This window comes from Aedes aegypti, chromosome 1, assembly GCF_002204515.2.
Source record: "Aedes aegypti strain LVP_AGWG chromosome 1, AaegL5.0 Primary Assembly, whole genome shotgun sequence".
Classification (NCBI taxonomy): domain Eukaryota; kingdom Metazoa; phylum Arthropoda; class Insecta; order Diptera; family Culicidae; genus Aedes; species Aedes aegypti.
Window position 1 is genome coordinate 246,770,450 of NC_035107.1, and position 19,517 is coordinate 246,789,966.

The 19,517-nt window shown below is 36.7% G+C and overlaps 1 protein-coding gene across 30 annotated transcripts in view; it reads left to right on the top strand.

The window, feature by feature from the left end:
• The window catches only part of LOC5566474 (C-terminal-binding protein), a 249,527-nt gene that overhangs the window by 124,964 nt on the left and 105,046 nt on the right, over positions 1-19,517 (top strand). For 2 of the 30 annotated variants that reach the window (XM_021837411.1, XM_021837413.1), the window contains exon 2: positions 11,015-11,088. The exons of the other annotated variants lie outside the window; for them this stretch is intronic. The gene's annotated coding sequence lies outside the window, so the exon portion shown is untranslated. The remainder of the gene's footprint in view (positions 1-11,014; positions 11,089-19,517) is intronic. 30 annotated transcript variants of the gene reach the window in all.

A 19,517-nucleotide genomic window follows, 5' to 3' on the forward strand; every position in this document is an offset into this window, starting at 1 on the left:
AAAAAAATACAATAATTACTGAAGTATATTTTGACTGAAACCCTAAATGAGCTTTTTGAAGAAATTTTAGTAATCTCGAGAATTTGTAGGAGTTGGGGTGTATTCCCTTGATGAAATTGTGGGAAAATCTCTAGAGATAATTCCTATTTATACTTCATAAGGAATCGCTAAGAAATTCTGGAGTAATTTCTTGAGAAATCAATGGAAACGTTGGCGTAGGAATTTTTTGGAGGAATGCATGTAAGATTTGCTTTACGCGAGTTAAATGAAAATACTGGAATGAAGCTTTGAGATTTTTGCTGTAAAATTTCTGCAGGATCTCTTAGAGCCTGCCCAACCTTTTTGAACCGTGGGTCAAATCTCAAAAACAATATTGTGCGGTGGGCCAAACATTTTTTTAATACAGAAATTTCAAAACGTTGATGGGATGAAAAAAAAATTTACAAAAAATCTTTTGGCGAAATACCAATAGTGTTTGCTTCTATGATAAACTCGATAGTTATGTGAGAATTGTGCTCATGATTATGCCTAAATCCAGCCCAGGATTTTTTTTAGAAACTATTCACAATTCTGTGAGAATGTTGTTCAGGATTTTATATAAATCATTCTCAGAATCCTATCCATTTTTTCCCAAGATTCTGCCAGAGTTTCATAAGATTGGAGCCCTGGATTTTACGATAATCCAGGAAAGGATTCTGTGAAAATTGTCCTTAATATTCCGCAGAACCCCACTCTACAATTATTATAAAATTCTGATCTAGATAAGATTTTGTAAGGATTTTGTAAGAAATTTCTGGGAAACCCCTAGGTAAATTGTTAGAGCAATACCTTGGAAATTACTGTAGGTGTCAGCATTAGGCAGCCCTTAATTTTTCTGAAAGAAATTCTGGAGGAAGTACACTAAGCACTCATTAGGATATTGCTGACGGATTTTCTGAACAAATATTCGCTGCAGAATTCCTGAAGAGACCCCTGAAGAGATTCCTGAAAAAAAAAAAATCCGCAGGAATTCTAAAAATTCTTATGGGAAAATCTCTAGAGATAATTCCTGTTTGAACTTCATAAGGAATTAGAGATGGGCAAAACAGTTCTTTTCAATGAACCGTTCCCGTTCGTTCTGTTCTCGAAAGTGAACTAGTTCTTTTGAACCGTTCTTTCGTTTTTAAAAAAATCTTATTATTTTCGCCTTCAAAATAACGTATTTATTTATTGTAAATTAGGAAAGGAACATAAATAAGCTCAATCATTGCACTTTCCTTTGCGCGCCAAACCTTGTCCGTCCGAATTTAGCCTTATCCAGCTAATCCAAACAAATATTGGATGAAAGGAATGATTGAAGCGAAGCGACGAGGAATCATTATTCACACAAACACATTTCATTCGTCGCACCGAATCATAACCAGCATCTTGTGGACTTAGGAAAAGCAGGGCATGCCAAGAGCGGAGTGTAGCGTTCTTCATTCGCTTCGTTTTTTCTATGCCGTTCGTTCGGCGAGAACGATGGAAGAATGCATACCGAACGGTTTCTTCTCAATGTTCGTTGATTCGCAGTTCGCGTTCAGTAAACCGTTCTTGCTGAACTATCGTTCTCAAAAAAAGAACTATGACTCATTCTTTCACCGCAAAGAACTAGTTCTTTTGAACCGTTCGCGAACGGTTCGCCCATCTCTATAAGGAATCACTAAGAAATTCTGGAGTAATTTCTTGAGAGAAAAATGGAAACATTTCAGGAATAATTCCTAGGAAGCATGAATTTCGGAAATGTTTCCATGAATAATTGTTGGAAATGTTGGCGTAGGAATTTCTGGAAGAATTCATATAGTATTTCCTCTACGCGAGTTAAATGAAAAAACTGGAATGAAGCTTTGATATTTTTTGTTGAAAAATGTCTGCAGCATAGAGTAACAAAAAAATGATGAAAAAATCTTTGTAAGATTTATTGAAGGAAATTCTGGGAAGTCCCTGAGTAAATTGTTAGGTCAACTTTGAAAATCACTGAAGTTGGCAGCCTTTGGCTCCTCTTAATTTTCCTGAAGGAAATTCTGGATGAAGTACACTAAGCACTCGTTGAGATATTGCTGATGGATTCGCTGCAGTATTTCTTATGAATTTCCGCAGAAATTCCAAAAGTTCTCCCTTCGAGAAATACATGAAGGTATTCCTCAAGAATTTGTTCAAGAATCGCTTTGGAATACCTGGTCGAATCTTTGGAACCTCTAAGGTATAATCGAAATTTCGCTGCAAGAATTCTTCCACGAATGCTTCCAAGAACGCCACTAAAGCAGTTAAACAAGTCGAGAAACCGCTTATATATCATCCACACTCGATACAACTTGATACGTTTCAAATTTCCTCTGTCCGGTTAGCTCCTCTCGAGTCGAAATCCTGAGAGCTGTAAACAACCAAATCACCCCCTGCAGCAAAAAAAAAAAAAATGGATGCAATCAAATCCGTTTCGTGAAAACACCATCCATCGACCTCCGCAGAATGACGCGCGCTAAAGCCCGCTCTCCTTTGTGTTTACCCTCTGTGTATCATTTGTAGCATGGTTGCAGCCGGATTACGATACTCCCGGTGTGGCCAGGCATAGCTACGCTGCCGTTATGGTCGTTTCCACTGCGCAGTGGTCCGAAATATGACGCAGATTTTGATTACAACCTTTTATTCTATTTGGAACAAGTTTGGAATGCTGAACAGTAGGATGTATTGTCACATAACTATACTCTCTATGGTTGGTACAATATAATACCATGAAACAACTATATTACACCATGGTTATGTCAGAAATTTATTTGACACATCAAAATTTTGCGGTGGAATGCAAAAAATGTTGCATTTATTTTCCACCAAAATCGTTTTTTTACTGGCTCAAGCGCTTCCTAGCATTACGGAGCCGAATGCATTTGATTTGATTTACACAAAATTTAGTTGAAAAATTTAATATCTAATACAAACATGGCACCACTGCAGCCGGATTTTGGTTTCCTTCGTGGTGGTGCCAACAAACAAGTGCTGACGTGAGCGCTCTTCTTCGGGCTGACATGATAAAAATGTTCTGCAGAAGTATGCAGTTTTTTTTTGCTTTCGCTCTCTTCTGGTTCAGCTCGTCGTGTTATTTTATTATGCTGCTGCCCTTTCGATTTCTGCCCCCTTCGTGCGGGGGAAGCAAGTTTGGGGTAATGGCTAGTAAGCACACAACATAGGTAGTGTTGGAGGTACTGCTCGACGACGACAAACGCCTTTGGCCTTGATTTGCTGACGAAGCTCGAATCAAATTCTGTTCGGCAGATTACACGAGACTGGACCGTGTGGAGTAATGAAGAGAAGTGATGAGGGGAACTTTGTTACAGCGAAACAGAGCACAGCGAAAAATAAATTAACATCGAAGTAGGCCGATTTTTTACTAAGTATCAAACAAAAACTTCAAAAGGACAAAAGGTTGAACATTATTTGCTTGATGGAAGATTTTTCCTTCTTTCAAAAAAGATATTCGGGCTTTTGTCCCTTCTTTTTTGTTTCTCGACCTTTTGTCCTTTCGATATTTTTGTGTTCTACCATTTGTCATATATTCCACTATAATAATTTTCCTTCTTTCAAAAAAAGATGTTCGACCTTATGTCCCTCCTTTATTTTTTCTCGACCTTTTTTCATTCGTTTTCGACCATTTGTCATATATTCCAATATAATTGGGACTTGTAGGATTTTCCTTCTTTCAAAAAAGATTCTCGACCTTTTGTCCCTTAATTTTTGTTCTTCGACTTTCATTCCTTTTTTTTGTTCGCCAACCATTTGTCATATATTCCCCTATAATAGCGACGGAACCAGCGTGCAGCGAAAATGACGTAATATTACAATCTAATTTTTGCTGTGTGCCAACCGGAGAAAATGCTTACTCCTAGTAAATTTTACTAGCTGCGAGCGACCTTATTGCTGATGGTGCCCTTCGCCCACCTTTTTTTTTCATCCGACCGGTGCAGCGGCAGCGGCAGTTGGAAATCAAATTATGTTTGGATTTGCGAAATTGGTTCTCGCTGGTGCAATCGCTAGTGCTTGAGTCAGGGATAACGGTGTGGAGATTGATGAGTTGGACTTTGTGTTACTCGACGAGCGGGTTGCACTGTGAAAACACATGGTGGAGCCCCGGGAGCAACGTGGTGTAAGATAACCTTTGACCGACCATAGGGCGGAGGATTGATAGTTGATGAACGCGGTTGTTTGTGTAGTTGAGCGAACACGAGCTGATTTTGAAGGGTAGGATTTCCTTTGTAATTAGTAACCCGCTAATTTGCGTTTTTGGGCTTGTAGTTTTAACAACTAATATAGTGCATGTCAGTTGTGCTGTTTGGTTCTCAAGATATGGCTCTTGAAAATTTAAGGTGTGGCTTCATACTATAATTATCTTAATAACATTTTTTTGTTTAGTTTTGTTCAACATGCACAGCGATGAGGATATGAACCTGAAATGTATGTTTCTTACAATGATTTTTATTTTTCTATTTTAAACACTATCTATTTAATTTACTTTTATATTTTTGTTTAATTTTTTTTGACTTTATATTCTTATTGGGATAGTACTTTTTTCTCAGTTAACTACACTTTGAAGTACCTAGGTGGGAGATGTGTTGATAGTGTTGGAATTTTTTGTAATAAGAATTTCTTGGACTTCTCTGACACATAAACATCGTGCCTGCTAACTGGCAACTTTGGCACTTTGGCAAAATGCTCTTAAGAACTAACAGCGGAAGTGCTGATTGAAAAATATATAACGCAGGAATTGCTTTTAGAACTAGCTAGAAGTAACCTTGATGAAAATTTCTATCAGATATGTTGAAGAAATTCGAGAAGAACCTGAAAAAAATCTAGCAGGATTTTATTGAAATCCCCAAAAGACTTCCTGGATGAAACTCTGGAAAACCCTTGGAGGAATACCTAGAGACATTCCTAAAAAATACTTAATAATCTCTTGTGGAACATGAATGTGGAATGGAATTTGGAAGGAATCCAAGAATGTATCCTAAGAGCCTAGACAAATTCTTAGTATACTTGTTGGAGGAACGCACAAAGCTAGAGATGACTAGAGTAATCCTTCAAGCAATGTATTGAAATATTCGTGAAATGATCCTTTAATCTTCGGAGGAAAGTTACTTGAAGAAACTCTTACAGGAAAAACCTAAATAAATTCTTTCAGATAGAGAGTTCATAGAAAAATTACTATCGGACCATGGAAAACATCCTGAACGAATATCTGGTAGAATTATTGGAGGTATTTCAGGACAATCATGCTGAATACGTTAAAAAACATGGAGGAAGTCGAAAAAAAAACTCTGTTCAAATACTTGAAGCTATTTTTTGAATAATCACTGAAAGACTCCATTGAAAATTATCTCTGGAAATTCTAAGTGGAATCTGTGGAGGATTTCCTTCCACATAAAGTCTTTAACCCTTAAAAGCCCGAGACATGTTTAAATGACCACAACTCGGAGACCAGTAGATCAAATAATTTGAAATAAATTTGCAAGTAAATGAGATAAGTTGGTCTTACAGTTCTTGGGTGAGACATCCCCTCTGACCCTGACCCCTCGCCCTTTTCTATGCAATGGAAAAAACGTGACCACGAGGGGATATTATTTAGCAGATCAATGGCAATCTCACGATGAAAATCTGATTGAGAATTCATGCGCTATGTGTAACTAGCGCACAAATTTTATTCAATCATCTGTATCTCACGATCCTTATCATCTAGAAAGTTGGTGTCTTCGGCAAACATATTCAGTAGATTTAGGGCTATCTGATGGTCAAAATTTCAATTTCTTCAATTGTCTGTGTCTCAAGATCCTTATCAGCCAGAAGGTTGATGTCTTCGGCACATGGTCGGTGGAGTTCGGTTAAGAGTCTGACTGGGAATTCTACCGCTAGGTGGCGCAGTCAAAGATTTCTTTATACTAGCACCACGTAGCAGATTGATTTCCAAGCAGACTCTTTACCGCCGAATAATCCTTCATCTGCTGAATAGCTAAGCCGAAGACACCAACCTTCAATAAGGATCTTGAGCTAGTCAAGATTGAGGATTTCTTTTACTAGTGCCACCTAGCGGATGTATTTCTGATCATACTTTTCACCGTCAGATAGCTCTTGATCTGTTGAACAGCCAAAGACACCTACCTACCAGCTGATTAGGATTTTGAGATTCAGATAACTGAAGAAAATTTGTCACAAGCACCACCTAGCGGGTAAATTCTCAACAAGGCCCTTGACCTCCAGATAGCCCTTAATTTGCTGAAAAGCTTCGCCGAAGACACCAACCTTCTAGCTGTTAAAGAATTCTCAATCCGATTTTTCATCACCAGACAGCTTTTGAGTGGCTAAATAATTTTGCCAAAGACACCAAGCTCTAGCTCATTTAGATGTTGAGATATCCATTTGAGGCCAGTTTTGGACCGCTCGTGTTCACGTTTTTTCCGTTAGCTAGAAAAGGGGAAGCGGTCAGAGGGGATGTCTCACCTTAGTATTGTAAGATCAACTAATCGCATTTACTTCAAAATTTATTTCAAATTAGTTGGTCTACTGATATCCGAATTGTGGCCATTTAAAAATTTAAGGTTCATCTCGGGCTTTTAAGGGTTAACATTTTTTCAGTAATTCGTGGAATTATAATCCTTGAAGAAACTCCTAAAGAAATCCATATTTTCTGGAAATATTATTAGGTTATTTTTGTTGTTTTTTTAACTAATTCCTGCATGACACTGGGGAGTAATTCCTTCAGACATTCTACGAATAATTACTGGATTGTTTGCAAAAAAAGCACTGAAAGAATTCGTCAAGAAATTCCTGAAGTGATTATGAAGATATCGTAGGTTAAAGAATTCATAGTGAAATCCATTTATAAACCTGGAGTATTACTAGATGAAATTCTTGATTAAACAGAATTCATAGACATACCTGTGAAGAAACTATTGAAGAAATATAAAATAATAATGTAAGCAAAATTGTTTGAAGTCCTGGAGAAATTTCTGGACGAATACTTGAACTATTTCTCGAAGGAATCCTCGGCCAAATTTCTGATGAAATTCTTCGAAAAATCCTGAAGAAAAATCATAACCAATAGGGGAAAAGCACTAATGTTCGACCCACAAGAAATCTGTACCAATTTTTAGATTTTCATACAAATGAATGGGTCGAAAATTGGTGCTCTTCCTCTACTGTTTCCAGCTCTACATGAACAATGAAGGAATTTTAAAAATTGTTCTAGTGGAATTTCATGGAAATATTTCTTCGAAATTCTACTGGTAGAATAATTAGAGATATTCCTGAAACAACCCATGGACAAATACTTCTTAAAAGAATTTTCATTGAAACACATCCAGGTTTTTTTTTTTTTTGACTGAAAATTCATTTTAGATATTTGAAGATAACCAAGGAGAAATTATTGGACGAATATCTGGAGCAATTTCGCAAGGATTCTAAAAAGAATCCATGGAGGAATCCCAGAAGAAACATAAGGAATATTGTTTTAAGATTTCTTTTGATAAATGTCTGAAGGAATTTCTAGAGCAATACCCAATTTCCGTCATTTACCCGTCGGTCCAGTTCCATAAATATCCATATTGTATGGGTTACAAGTGATTTTCATAAGCTGGAAGTCATCTTTGATTTCTAAATGGTATCAGACATCGATATTCGTCATCTATTTGTCGATCCCGTTCCAAAAATACCCATTTTGCATGGGTTCAAAGTGATTTTCACAAACCGGAAATCGCCATCTTGGATTTCAAAATGGCGTCGGACATCCCGTTCTAAAAATATCCGTATTATATGGGTTCCAAGTGATTTTCATAAACCGGCATTCTATGGTGTCGTACATCGATTTCTGTCATTTACTCGTCGATCCTGTTTAAAGAATATCCATGTTGCACAAGCTGGAAGTCGCCATCTTGGGTTTAAAATAGCGTCAGGCATCGATATCCATAAACTACTCTTCGGTGTCGTTCCAAAAATACCAATATTACATGGTTTTCAAGTAATTTTCCTAAACCGGAAGTCTCCATCTCTATTCTGTAAATATCTTAGGAATAACGAAAATTCCTTTGGAACACTAAGGTTTTTCGAAATCACACAAGAATCTCTTCGGGATTCCAAGAATCCTTATGGAATGTTAATTAACCCTTCGGAAGCCCAAAAATCCGGTTTAAATCCCAAGATGTTTTTTTGGAATCTCAAGATTTACTTCGAAAAAACAAACCGTATTATTTCAAGAAACCGTGCAAAATACATAAATCGTGTTATATATAAAAACTATGCAAAAAAACCTGTGCAGAAACAGAATCGAGTGTATTTTTAAAGCAGCTATTAGGAATAAAAAGCATTATGTTTTTCGAACTCTATTTTTTATCGACTTGAAAACACAAAATTGACTTCGGCGTAACGTCGCACTGTTCTAATATAAGCTCGATTCAGTATTTTTGTAATGCAAATTTATCGGATTTCTAAGGGCATGTATGACCGTTTTTGCCCCATGCGCTATACGAATGCAAAAAGGCAACTCAATCCAATAAACACTAACTAAAAAATTTTTCATGGGAAACTGAAGTGAGTAGCAGGCTTCGCTCCAGTAGGAACGTGAATACCACGAAGATAACGAATAATGATGATTATTTCCATACCAGTGATGGAAATTTTCGCTTCACAAAGCGCCTCACGAGTAAACCAACAAAAAACGAACATGACCGACTCGCGACTAGTGTGAGTGAGAACATAACAAAAGAAATAATAAACAGCTCGCGAACCTTTACTCGCGAGTAACCAAAAAAGGAGTGATCTATTATGGTTTTGACAGAAAAATCAATTGAACATCCATCAAATCGACAGTAAACTACCAGTTTGTTGTCAAAAACCCCTGATCAGTGATGGAAACTGACGAACATATTTGTTGAACTGGAAGAACAAAAAAAACAAAATGCTCGTGAGCATTAGAGTGCTGATTCACTCGCATTAGTCTTGCTCACGAGTAGACGAAGCTAAAGCAATTCGTGAACGTGTTCGGGAGCTGTTCAGAGCCAAATGCACAAAAATGCTTGAAAACTGAAAAAAGCTATTTCTCCAGAGAGATGTCTGATTTTAAGGGGTTTTCGACTACAAACTGGGAGTTCACTGTCGATTTTGAAATATACAATTGGTTTGTCTGTCAAAATCGTAATAATTCACTTCCACAAGAAAACACTAGGAGTTTGGACATAAATCACGTTTATAATTCAAACTGCAAAAAATGATAGCGAAAAAAGATACGTTTTATTGAAACAAAAGTTACGTTATATGAAGCTACGTTACATCAAGGTTATGTTATATCGAGGAACGACTGTATGTAAATTCATTTGGTTTTATATTTGTAACATTTGATATCTTAGCTATTTCAAAACTCTCACTCTCTTTCTATCATCTACGAATTCACATCTACGAAAGCATCGGAGAATCACCAATCTCTCATTGTCCTTTCACTGCTTCCTTATAGAGATGGACGTGGCCGACAATAGAAGTTACTATGCTTTTTCATCTTTAACTTCCGATTTGTTCTGTGCCAAATAGTGTTCCATAAGCAATATTCCGTAACAACACCAAGCATGTTTTGTCTGTAATTTGCATAAACTTAATGAAGTCATTATGTTCAAACTTGTTAGTCTCGAAGCACTTAATATTTACGATATCGTTTGTTCAGGTGTTATCGTTTTCTTAAAAAATAAATTGCATCAAGTGTAAAGCTGTAAAACGTACAGTACACACCTGTAACATGCATAATGCGTGTAGCAATAAAGTTCAGGGCAGCGGAATGGCCGGCAATAGAAGTTGTCATGCTTTGCCCATCTTTGGCCTCCGATTGGATCGCTGTTCCTTCCCAAATAGTTTCCATGAATAATACTCCGTGACAACGCAACGCATGTTTTTTTTTGCGTAATTTGCATAGATATTAAATTTCACAAATTAAGTCATCATGTTCAAACTTTTCAGTCCCGTAGCACTTAATTTTTACGATAATGGTCATTCATGTCTTACCGTTATCGTCAAAAACAAAATTACATCAAGTGTAAAGCTGTAAACCGTACATCACACACACCTGTAACATGCATAATGCATGCGGCAATAAAGTGCAGCGCAGCGTAAAACGTTCGGTCGGTTGACCGACCATCTGCGACCATCATCAATTGTGCTGATAAACGACCGCGTCGCTGTTCGCTGTCTTTATCTTTATCTTTGTGGCAACTGTCGCTACGCTACGAGGGGCTGCACTGAAGTGTTTATGACATGATGAGTCGCAATTTCATCGCGCATTTTTCTTGTCTTTTGCAGCGGCAGCAGTTTTGCTATATTGATAGGGTAGGGGTAGCAGTATTCGCCATCTTAGGGAAAATACTCTTTCCTAAGTCAGTCACAAGCCTTGTGAATACTGTCAATAGGTTGAACGAGAGATTTCAATTCTTCATGTTTTCCATGAAAAATATAAGAGCTCGTCATAAACTTTGGAGCTTGTTTAGATGGGTTCTATCATGCACTGTTATCCCCCCGCAATAATCAGAGCTGTAGCAGTAGACGATAAACCGACTCTCATGATGTGTTGCGGATCATGAATGTTACAGAGAGCGATAACTGCGAGATACTCTCAATTTTCTCAGAATTCAGCCCCTGATAACAGTATATGAACCGGGATGGTACTATGGTGAACATCGGCATATCTACCCTAGTATTGCAGTTCTATTACTGTTGATGGCGCACCTTATTGGGATAGCGAACGAAAGAGATGTATATCAAGGTTTACCGGACTTGATGGGAATGGTCGATGGGCTTTGATAAACCGTGTTGGACATTGTCGCTACGCATGATAAGAGGATAGATAGTATGTGATGCTTGCGGCAGGTGCAGCAGAAATGAATAGAATATAGCCTTAAATAACTCAATTCAATTTATGATAAGTTATAACGATATTTATATGGTTTACTGATTACGTTTTTCTCTCTTCTTCTTCTAGGTATGTAGAACATAATTGAGGTGTTACCTGGAGGTGTCTGTGGAAACCTGCGTAATTTTGAAGACTTGTGATAGGTATGATTTTCATTATTTTATATGAACTATTGGCAAATAAATATTGACCGTTCAGTTCCTAACTGTTCGCGACCGTTTGAAACAGTCGTCGTTCTAAACGGTCGGTGAAATAGTCGCTGTCAGATTTGGCAGCAACAACGAGCAAGAAGATTTTCCCGCGCAAACTAGCTCCCCTACTCTTTCAAGTAGAGCAACAAGGACAGCAGAGTGGGCGTCGAGTCATATTTCCAAAACACCTGTTGTTGACACTCGGCTGCCGGCTTCACGGCTCGGAAAATGAGGGGTGGTTGGATGGAATGTTTATCAAAGTATGTTTCGCTAAGCAAAATTCAACTTGTGATAAATGTTTCTAATGCTCAAAATACAGGTTCAATGAAACAATTCAATAAGTGGCAATAGTTTATTGCGCGTAAGGTATGTATAGTTATCCTAATTAGGGCTTGTTCATATATTTCATAACGCTTAAATTGGCAATTTTGGACGCCCACCCACCCCCTCGTGACGCTTTTTGTATTGATACTTTACAAATTTTGTATGAGCCGTAACAACGGCTGGACACCCAAATAGACGGGATAATCCAACATTGAAGTGGATATACAATAATAAAATAATAGACGAATAGACGACGCTACGAGGTTAATGGCGAGGTCAATCGAGTGATATTTCTCGATAGTTTATTAGTAGATCTTAGTAGGCAGAACGAATGGACCAATAATGGCGCCGGAAGGAATGTTAGTGTGTAATGATTGTTGCCTCTGGAGACCGAAAATACCTCTGCCTCTGCATCACAATCACCACGGGAATGGTGTTTATTATTGAGGGATGAAACAGATCTGGAAATCTTTGGTCGGTGATGCGATCCATAAATAAGAAGGTAAAATACGACCCCTACTTAAAACTAGTTTGGCATTTTTGACTCTTGGTGGAAATTTACTGGTAGATATTACTAGAAGATTCAAAATGTACCAAAGGATTCAAAGGATATTTTTATTAATTTAGTGTCATCATAAGCATGAAACGAGCTCACCAATTGATAACCTATCCTCGACTGAACACGAATATCATTTCGCACAACGCGAACCGAACACGATTAATCTTGATTCCGTCGCTCACCCCACAGGAGCATGCAACGGAATCAAGAGACCACACACTACACTTTTTTTTAATTTAATTTACCAATTTTAAACGGCAAAATTCAATTACATTTTCGATGACAATTTTTGAACATTTTTCTCTTCCATCGACATATGTTACCGGGTTTCCCAGTTTCCCCTCTTTCAAAAATTACCCGAGAAATATTTGGAATAGTCTGTTGCAGTAATCCTTGGTGAAAATTTTAAAAATCTTTCTAGATGAATATTTTGAGGAAACCCTGGACAAACTTATTGGGAAATCCTTGGCATTTTTTTTACAAATTCCTTGAAAATCTACTAGATGATTTTTTGAATGAAAAACTTGAGGAATCGATGGAAAAATTCCTCGAAGATATCCTGGAATAACCTCTAGCTATTCCTAAAAGAATCAGTGGAGATATTTTTGAAGGAATCCTTTTGAAAACGACTTAAAGATTATCAGGAAAATTTACGTAGAAACCCCTTGAGAAATTCTCATATAAATGTCTGGAAAAAAGCGATTTTGTTTAAAATCTTTATGATTTATGCACTTTTTTTCTAAAAAATTTTCTACTTGGGAGTTTTCTGGAAAATCTGTAGTAATAACTGGGAGAATCTTCGAAGAAAATCCCTGAAAGAATCCTGGGATAAGCCTTGTGGAAATTGTCATAACAATCCCTGTGGAAACTAAACTGGGTTTATTGTAGTTGTATTGCTGAACAAATTTCCAGAAGGAAGTTCTAAAGGAATTTCTTCAAGCATCCCTCGAGAGGAATTTCCAGTAGAATTTAGGAAGGCGTTCCTGGAGAAGTGCCTGAGGGAATCTCTGAAGGAATCAACGGAAAAAAGTGCTGAAGCCTTTCTTCGAAAAATCATTGAGAAAAAATCTTGAAAAACCTGCGTATGAGCTGCGTAGATATCTCTGGAACCTCTAGAATAGTGGTTTCCAACTATTTCAGAGTTACGGCCCTCTTCAAGATTCTACAAAAAATTATACGGCGAAAAAAATTATCACTAGAAGTTATCAAAATCATATTGTATAATTATGAAAATGAAAGATTTGTCTTCAGAGAAATTTTGTTAAAAAATCGATAACTGGTATTTGAGAGTTCGAAATATTGTCAGATATGTCGAAAAATACAGTTATGTTCAGATTGATGACAGTGAAAGCCGATTTTTTTTAAAGAATTTCCGTTTATAAAATTTTAGCAGTGAACTACAAAATTATTTTGATCGATTTCACATGGTGCTAGCTTTTTAGAAAATTTTGAACCGATATGGAAAATGTTCTCAACAATTAACGAATGCTACTAGCCATAACTCTCCGTTCCAACAATGTAGCACACCAGAATCGAATAAAGTAAAAACCCAACTTTTGTTCCCAGAAGAAAATGATAAAACTTTGGAGCGCGCCTGGAAAACTATTTTCTTCTAATTCAACTTTGGCCGCCGCTCTCCAGATGGTTATGGAAAGTGCGCGCGCGAGAACTTTCCAGCTCAATGCCAGCCCTATTGTATCTGATGGTGTGAAGCGAGCTAGCGCGTTTACCAGCCTCGAGTTGGAAGGACGTTAAACAGAGGGATGAAACTGAAAATTGACGGTTGAAACCTCTTAGATACGTTTTACCCCATTGGTGTCTTGTTGATGATGTTGGATTTAGCTTTTCCGCCTTGACAACATTTAAATCAGTTATTTTTATATTGTCTGACGTTTCGGTCCATTTTGGACCTTCATCAGGGATAGATTTTGAAATAAGATTATATTTCTCCTCAATTTATTTTCTCCAAACCGTGTTAAAGTTACTTATGTCGAATTGGAAAAGTTATCGAGAATTTTATTTTAAGTACTGAAGATATCTTTGATTATTTTTATTTTATTTACAGGTTATTTTTTGCAAAATTTATTTTCACAACGTATAATCAAGCAAAACAAAAGTCCATGGGAACAAAGCATAAGAACCGAACATTTTATTGTTTTGGGCGACTGTGCATCACGCTCGGAAGCAGAAACTGGCTTTTATTCGAAACGCCTTGACTTTGGCCCCTTCTCCTTTTCCCTTCCCACCAAAAAAACAATCCCAGGAACCGGTGGGGCGGGAGTAGAACTCTTCTTCGCTCCCGGAGGAGCGGCGGGGCGAAATGGAAAACTTTTGCCAGTAAGAGAAAATTTGTAATGAGTTTTTAGTTTAGTTGCCAACTTACTTTCGCTGTGGAGCGTCTTCTCCCAGCTGCAATGATGGGGTGAGGCGTGGGTAGAGGCGGCCGTCCGTTTTTTGATGAACAAGAAAGTTAGCATTCTCGCTCGTTTCTCACGAAGTTATCAGAAAATGAATATATATTTTACATCCCGACCCGACAAAAACTCGATACAACGGGGGTGCTGATAATTGTTGTCCCATCGCTTTGCGAGCTGTTTTCGGGACATCGAGCTACAATTTTAATGAGTTTGGTAATATAATTATCAGTGGAAAGAGCTGATGTTTGAATGTGAGTAAAAATGATAAGTTGGTGAGCTCGTTTCATTACAATTTTAAAAATGCTACAATAAAAAAAATCTACGAAATTTCAATTCGCTAAAAAATATCAGTTGGTGAGCTCGTTCCATGGCCTTTTTTAGCTTTACCAAGACGGTCGTACATAGAGGTCAGAGGCGTCCTGTGAGGAATTTGATTACCTGTGCACTGACTCGCACAAACCGTTTATTTTGAATTATGAATACGAATTTTTCAATTGATTTTTTAATATGTATTTCACCTTAAAATGTAATTTCCAATACTGTGTGCAATCTTGAAGTGTCTGGAAGCTCTTATATTTGTTGCTCATTGGACGTATTTTTTGTTTGTTTTCTTCGTTTCAATCACTAGTTGTAAGTTTTAAGAATTTTAGATGATTCCAAAAAACAATGTTTAGGGACAAGGAAAATTCTCAAAATTTCTCTGATACCAAGGCGATGAAAGAAAAATTTTGCGTATTAATCGCGGTCCCATAGTTTGATAATATTTGACATAAAAATGTATATTTACAGTAAAAATGACCTTTATATGCGTAAATTTCAAGCATGTTTCGTATTTTGCGAACTGAGATAATAAGTTTAATATCATATTATCAATACAAAATTTAAAGCAAGAATAAAGACGTTTAACCTGAAACTAAACGATTAGCACATTTTTTTATATGAAACTCGGCTTACAAATAAATAAACCATTCTTATGAGCAAAAATCTGAACTTTTCTGAGATTATTATATAAACCTTCAGAATTCATCTATTTACGCGTTATTTTCCAAGTTTCGCGATGAAGGATAAATTTCGTGGATTTCGTGGCTTTCGCGAATTTCAGAATCTCCATTATTCCTAACGTTGTTATTCTATATAATAAATCTTATTATTAACAGCTTGTCCATCGTATCTCGATATCTTAGCTTTTTGACGATGTCCAGCGCTGGCACATCTCTTTGTATACTTTTGTTGATACATCAAAGCTTTTAAGTGAAATGATGACTGACTGTTGAACGCTGAAACCCACTTTACGCCCAGTGCAATTTATCAGTTGTCGGTCTGTTGAGCAAGAAAAACTATATCACACATTGTTTATAAATCAATTCAAAGCCACATTAATTTTGTGTTTTTAATAAGATAAAACATAATCAATTTGGCCAATATGTTTATAACATCTAGTTTTGGTTCCAATCAATATTGCGCCTACTATCGCGCGACACCTGGAAGCTCCATGCAACATATATACACACAAAGCATGTATGGCGTTAACGCTTTCTCTTCCAACAGCAGACGTCGTGACGCCAGTTGCGCGCGCTTTCTCAATTCTTGCAAACCAATGCGAGCGTCATGGGCAATTTCTCTCTCGGGTGCACAAATTGGAGTGAACCAGATTTTACCTATACAACGCCACTGTTGCTCTAGAAATGCCAATACAAATGCACATTCCTGCTGTGTCCATACACGCTATTTTCGTGCACAAGAAAGAGTGCACGGCTGAAATGAACATTCTCTGCAATACGATGGAGACGCATGGCAGTTTGTCTTGTTTGCTTTTCTGTTTTCGCTTGATGGTTGAGCAAGACCATGGGGGGAGAATCAAACGGTTTGTTCACTGAGGGCGATGCACCAATTGAAGGTGAAGAAATCAAACAACATTTCCAAGCAACTATACATTATGAATGTTGAAAGTATTGAGAATTATAATATATACATATTTAATTTGTTAGTTTGGAATCTTTGACTGTGCAGTGCACCAAGTGCACCTTAGGACGAGACGCCACTGATAGAGGTTGAAATTTACCTAATCAGATTAACTACCATGATTATACATAATCAATACCTTCACTAGCCATCGAAATATCATGAAAAGCACTCATCAAATAAAATTCTGGCGTTGGACTTGCTTTGTGAATTGTTCCTCGAGCGATGTTTGGCATTGGAGTCACCAATGACAAAAAATTGACCTGTGAGTTAATTTCCGCAAGAAAATTAACTTGCTGCCCAGTACATTGGAAAGGCAAATAGGCAGCTGTTGATGTATATTTTCCAGAGCCGTGTGTGACAACAATTTTGGTTTCAAATGACGAAAAAAGTTGTTTTTTTACGCCTGTGAATGATGATAGCAACTCCACCACATGCTCCATCCATAGATCGTTTCGGATCACAAAAAAGTTTGGACCTCTTTTGAGTTTGGATTCAGGTTTCAAATAAGTTTCAGTAATAACTGCTATACGTATGTCCCTCCCCTTGGTTATGCGACCTTGCCGCGATGGGAGGGCATAATCCATTAGCCCATATGATGGAAACCAAAGGCGTAACCTGTAGTGGTGGTATCACATTTTGGCATTTTTTGCTTAAAGCCGCGTCATAATTCATATGGCATAGACGCAATAATATCTCGGATGTGATCTAACGGACATTCTGCGTCATTGATAGAATTGATGCCCATTTCAAATAATTAATCTATTCGAAGTGGACATTAATACTATTGGTGACGTTCAGTTTGCCTTTTGCTAACCAAAATGATCTGTAGCACACTGTAGCCGTCGCTGAAAAAACGTGATCGAAATTGTTTTGACCTTGATAACATGATTTTAGTACTATAGTGTCTTCGGGAAAGTTTTTCCATAAAATAATCGCTATTTTATGAAAGTGTCAGTTTGGTGATTAATCCACCTATAAGTGAGAACGAAATTTTATTTTTCGTATTTATGAATTTAAAAATAAACTTTATTCGGGAAAGTTGTAGGTAATATTAGAAGAAACAACTTTGCTGAAGACACCGTATGCATATTTTTTGATTTTCATGTACATTTATGGAGTTTTTTGTGGAACGCCCCTAAAAATCACTTTTTCCATCATAACTTGGTTGGATGATTTTGTACAATTTTCAATTGTTCTAGTGTTATTTGTTACTTGCAAAAACACATAACTTTCTCCAAAAGAGCATATTTTTATCTCTCATACTTTTCGAGTTATTGAAGGTTTTATATAAAATTTTGCACCTTTTTGACACTAAAAATCATTTGGACGCGCACATTTCCGCAGTCTGAAACATGTTCATCCAATGGTTTGAAACTAATACTATGAAATGCAGAGAAAGCCGCTTTTAGCCTGCTTTAGCCTGACGGTCAAAAGAAAGTCTGAAAAAATGTTTACTTACATGCAGATATAATTTACACTTATTCACTACACCCTATATTGGCTTAACTTGAATATCTGGCATCACTGTATCGAATTTTATGCAATAAAGTCAACAATATAATCAATCAACAAAAGGTCGGAATAATCTATTCAGACAAGTTTATCACAGACAAACAGACAACATATCCAACACACTTTTCGTCGTTCACCTTTCCAACGTTAGCTGTTTATTTTTTTTGCAGAAAAACACTTATTGCTATTTTTTCTGCAGGAAGTCTCAGTCCTTTCTTGAGAATTTTTCGGAGCTCGTAGCAAAAACTTAAATGTATGTAACTATGAAACATTTATTTTTTCCTTTAAAATTCATATGCAATCCATAAATCAGTAAATATTAATGTTTAAGATTATCATCATTATTTTTAGCTCCGCTATCACTGGTTTGTTCGTTATCTTTTTTAACCAAAAGATTTTCCCATCCTGATAAGGAAACACTTTTTTCTCGGGAATGCTCTAATAGATGTAATCACAGGATTTGATGTCGCCAACAAACAGTGTAATAATTCTTAGTCAGTATCAATTCTGGAGATCCTCCCTGCAATTCTTAATATCCTTGTTACATCCTCTTGAGCCTCTTCGGTCAACTGTCCAATAGAGACCAAGAAAGAAATTACCTCACTAGTATTAAAGGGACGAATGACCTTCGGGTTAAAGTCCCTCTCAAACAACAACAACAACAATTACCTCACATCCTCGTATAAGGATTCAGTGTACAAAGCGTTGAGCAAATTTCTCCATAGCATCGATGTTACTGAATCGATTCACATTTGAACTGTCGAATCTATTTATCGATTTAATCGAATCCTTTGCATCTATATATTTGAATTGAAATTTATGAAGTTTGGGATGGGATCAAATGAATTAGCAGTCGACACCAACATCTTTCAATAAAATCAGTTTTCATATTCGATACAACAAATTCACTAATTAAAAATTTGGTTTCTCTCCCATCAATTCATTAAGAAACATTTATCGATTTCTACAAAATAAATCGAATCAAAAACTCGAATTAAGAAAATCAATTCATTCGATTCTAGATGCTCCAAACATCGATTCAAAATATCGATTAATCGTAATGACAACTTAAATATTCGAAATATCAATTTAAACTCAGCCAAAGCTAGTACGGATGCTGATATTGGGTGCCACTCATATAAACCAAAAAGCAATTAAACAGTTTGAAATGCATACTTACCGATTTTCTCACATTAAAACATATTTATACAATTATGAAGAAACAATCCACAATCGCCTTCGTGTACTGCCGTTCTACGCATATTTGGCTCGCAGCTCATAAGGTTTACATAGAAAATGGGACAAGTAGGTGTAGATGAGCAGTGTAAGCAGGTTGTAATTTATTAATGGTCCCTTTTATACATGGGTTCGATCACCACAAATGAACAAATTCAACAAAATGTTATCATAGAAAAATGTGTGAACAAATTTTGTTACATGATCTTTAATATGATCATCTTAAGATTTCAGTGATTCCGCTGTTTTATTTTGTATGATGCTGATAAATAACCTTCGCCAATCGTATCATCAATCAAGCGGTTCTGGTGATGGCAAATCACATGACACGATAACTATTACTAATATTCTAAAAAATTTCAACAAAT